The sequence below is a fragment of the Typopeltis vanoorti genome, chromosome 17 (assembly GCF_054136105.1).
Source record: "Typopeltis vanoorti isolate ZY-2024b chromosome 17, IOZ_Tvanoo_1.0, whole genome shotgun sequence".
In the NCBI taxonomy this organism is placed as follows: Eukaryota; Metazoa; Arthropoda; class Arachnida; order Uropygi; family Thelyphonidae; genus Typopeltis; species Typopeltis vanoorti.
Window position 1 is genome coordinate 82,470,985 of NC_143565.1, and position 4,586 is coordinate 82,475,570.

The 4,586-nt window shown below is 40.4% G+C and overlaps 1 non-coding gene across 1 annotated transcript; it reads left to right on the forward strand.

Annotated features, from left to right (window-relative positions):
* Positions 1-116, forward strand: TRNAL-CAA (transfer RNA leucine (anticodon CAA)). Its single transcript has 2 exons — positions 1-38; positions 71-116. It is a non-coding gene; the product is annotated as a tRNA-Leu (tRNA).
* The last annotated feature ends 4,470 nt before the right edge of the window (positions 117-4,586 follow it).

The window sequence follows — 4,586 nt, forward strand, 5'->3', positions numbered from 1 at the left end:
GTCAGGATGGCCGAGTGGTCTAAGGCGCCAGACTCAAGGATAATTTCCTTTCGTGTAATACAACTGTGAAATCTAGTCCACGGATGTGGGCGTGGGTTCAAATCCCACTCCTGACATTTTTTTCCGTTTTCTTTTTTTTTTTTTTTTTTATTCTACGACTGGCCTATTGAGTTAGTGATGACGTGTTGGTAGATCCTATTGGCGCTACTGAAATGTGGAAGTACGAGGGAAGTACTTACAGAAAGTAAGTTCGGTTTTTAAATATTTTCACTGCCGCTTTACGATCGCAATGGTGCACATGCGTGCTGAGTTTGTTGATTCCTTAGCAAGGCGTTGGTGCCATTTTCAGACATTCTCGCAGTGCGTACGCTTCTTGGTGTGTATGTGTGTTTATAATGTCTAAGAAAATGGAAGGGGTGCTTAAGGGTCAAAGCTGTATAACTGAGAGGAGACCTCCACATAGCCTTTAAAGGAATGCGGAGAACCGACCAGGGCTTCTGACCTAATGTCCAATCCTCACTTTCTCGAGGTGCACCCTGTTAGATATCTACCTGGATATCTAACAGGGTGAAACCACTAAGAAAGGGGCCGCCATTTCGAAAGCAACAAAGCATATGTAAAAGCTGCGGAGGCAGTTTTGAAAGAACTCTCAAAAAACGGACTCTCCAATGTGTTTAAGAAGTGGACGCAACGTTGGGATAAATGCATCGCGTTTCACGGTAGTAACTTCGGGAAAAGACCATGTAAATGATGACGATTAAAGGTAATCTGTTTTCTGTATAAATATAGTCTTATTACTTATTGAACAGCCTACGTATATTAGTAAGACTTGCACGCTTTTTAGTTTTTATAAATATGAAGGTGAAAACTGTAACAAAATTTTCAGTGCTCTTGTGGAGAGCCCCAAAATATATTTACCCTTTCTATCATCAATAGTAACAGGTATTAATATAGATTTCCATATTTTCAAATTAAAAAAAAAAAATTAGCAATCCACTTCCTTTCTATTTAATAACTTTTTTAATTTTAAGCATTCCAAATGTAGGTTGGGTGCTTCTTTTCTATTGCAAAAAAAAAAAAAAAAGAAAAGAAATGAAAAGAAAAGAAAAGTAAAAAGAAATTACTTTATCAGTCCCACATAAAAAGTTACAGAAACTACGGTGCATTAGCAATACCAGTGCCCCACAAGATAAAACAGCATTGAACAATTTAAACAGGCAGGTCCGAGAAGCTCTTCAAAAACACAGAAACCATCAATGGGAAACCAAATTGGCTAACATCAATACTGAAGATCATTCTGTATGGAAATTCTTAAGAGCAATCCGCACCAAAAAACAACTCATACCCCCTATACAAACCAAGAAAGGGACAGTTCACAAAGATGAAGAGAAAGCCGAAGCACTAGTAGATAATCTAGAATCTCAGTGCAATCCATCTTATACAAATCTAAATATCAACCTTACAAGATTCATTGTCATGTTAGGACAACGTTAAGACAGAACACTGTTAACTCCGAACATATCACTCCTACAAATTCGACAGAAATGATAAATATCATCTCCCATCTAAACAATAAAAAAGCTCCAGGACCGGATGGCATAACTAACAGAATAGTAAAACTACTTCCAAGAAAGGCCATAGTCCATCTCGTCAACATTACAAATGCCATCTTTAGATTCCAGCATTTCCCTACTACATGGAAAACAGCCACCATCGTGCCATTGAAGAAGCCAGGAAAAAATCCTCAACTTCCTGAAAACTACAGATCCATAAGCCTATTGTCCAGCCTCGGAAAGATGACAGAGAAAGTGATCCTCTCAAGAATCCAAGCAGAAACAGATAAGTTAGGAATTTTGCCTAATGAACAGTTCGGCTTCAGTAAGGCCCACAGTACTGCCCAACAAGTGCACCGGCTGGTAGAAATCATTTCTAAACGTGTCAACTGGAAATTCAATACAACTGCCATCTTCATCGACGCAGAGGAGGCGTTTGACAAAGTATGGCATCAAGGTCTTCTCTACAAACTAAAAAAATTTAACTTTCCAGTCAGGTTAATAAAAATAATACATTCTTACCTGAAAGACAGATATATGCAGGTCAGGGTCGGCGAAACGGTTTCGACCAGACGCAGGATCTCGGCAGGCGTACCTCAGGGATCTCTTCTGGCACCTGTCATGTTTTCAATCTATGTAGCAGACATCCCTCTGAACCCAAGACATCCCTCTGAACCCAAGATGCAGTATTATCTGCATTATATGCAGATGATACTGCACTGATGGCAAGATCACTGAGCCCAAAACGGGCAACTAAAAGACTACAAATTAGCATACACACTTTAGAAAAGTGGATGGCAGACTGGAGGATACAAGTTAACCCTCAGAAAAGTTCAGCTATATTGTTTACTAGAAAGAAAACCCATACCATGGAGGATATTTATTTATTGGGAGTAAAGATCCCATGGCAGACTGAAGTTAAATATCTTGGAGTGATTCTTGATAGTAAACTCTTATTCAGCAAACATTAGTTACATTACCTCAAAGACATTCAACGTCTTAGCACAGCTCTACCGTATGATCAACAGACAAAGTAAACTGGACACGCAAACAGAATTAACAATTTACAAGATGGTAATTCGACCGGTAATCACTTACACATCCTAAGCATGGAGCCACACCGCAAATTCAAACATTCTACAACTTCAGAGATTACAGAATAAGTGCCTGAGGATGATTCTGGATGCCCCCCCCCCTGGTTCATAAGAAACACCCAGATCCATAGAAAAGTTAATATTATTATTATTATTATTATTATTATTATTATTATTATTATTATTATTATTATTACGGGCAACTCCAGGGAGTCATTAGACTCATCGAGGGAGGCCCCAAATCATTTTCATCACAACTATTCGAAATTCATACAGTATCTATCATACCTCGCCTTAAACTCATTCACTGTCACAGCATCCACCACAGACTCAGGGAGCGCATTCCACTCATTCACTACTCTAAAAGTAAAGAACCCAGCTCTAACACCTTTAGTAACCACACTTTTGCCCAGTTTCCATGGATGTCCCCTAGTCCTCCCACAACCAGCCCTGTTCTCAAAAATATCTTCTGAATTAATTTTATAGAAACCCTTCAGTAATTTGAATGTCTCAATCATATCTTCCCTCCTCCGCCTATCAACCAATTTTTGCAGCCCACAAATCCTCAACCTGTTCTCATACGGTTCATTCCACAGACCTGCTATCATCTTGGTCACTCGCCTCTGGATCCTCTCCACCTCCTCCCCATCAAGAAGAAACCTAGGTGAGCAAATCTGAGCACAGTAGTCGAGATGAGGTCTTATCAAGGCTCGATACAGAGGAACAATAACCTGCTTGTCTCTGCTTGTCAACGTATTCTTCAGCAACCAAGTGATTTGATGAGTTGATTTGGCCACTTTTGCAATGTGTCCCCTAAATTTCAATTCCTTATCCACCAACACTCCTAAATCTCGTGCCTCATCAATTTCCTGGAGCACGTTTCCACCAATGCAGTAAACTGCCTCCAATCTTTTCACCCCAAAATGCATAACCTTACATTTTGCCACATTAAATTGACATCCATTCTCCCTAGCCCAGACCTCCAATCTATCCAAATCATCCTGCAAAATTTTGACGTCATCTGCATTCACTATTGCCCTACCCAACTTCGCATCATCCGCAAACAAATGAACTGTTCCTCTCAGATCCTTTCCTATATCATTTATGAACAAATTAAACAGCAGTGGTCCAAGAACAGATCCTTGTGGTACACCACTAGTCACAGGCCGTCTTGTGGACTCTACTCCTGAGTAAACCACTCTCTGATATCTCTCCCTCAACCACCCTCCTATCCATCTCACCAACCCTATGTCCATTCCCATATGCTGCAATTTACTGATTAGAATTCCATGTGGTATCCTGTCAAAGGCCTTAGCAAGGTCCAGTAGAATCACTGTAAACCCATTACCCTTATCCAGTTCAGCCGTCACTGTGTTATAATACGTGAGCAAGTTACTGAGGCATGACCTACCCTTCACAAAACCATGCTGTCCCCGATACAGTATCCCATTTTCTTCTATCCAATCTTGTATTTTCCTCTTGACTATTTTCTCTAAGACCTTGATAATGATTCCTGTTATGCTGATTGGCCGGTAATTTTCAACAGCAGCCTTGGAACCACCTTTGTGCAGTGGAACTATTTTCCCCTCTTTCCACCCCCTTGGGACTTACCCAGTCCTGAGGCTCGAATTAAACAAAATGGTCAAGGGCACTGACAATTCTTTGGCCGCTTCACGTACAACACGAGCTGGTATACCATCCAATCCCACAGATGTATTGACATTGAGGTTCTGTAATAGACTAGTTACCTCTACTTCATTCATCACAATTCCAGTATAAGCTGTTGGTTCTTCTATTTCCGCAAAGTCACCACCTGGATGATATACTCTTGCAAAGTGCTCGCTTAGTAATTCCACAACATCGACTGATTCGGTTACCTCCCTACCCTCAGCACTTTTTAAGATCATTCTACCATGACATTTTTCCTTTTACTTGCAAC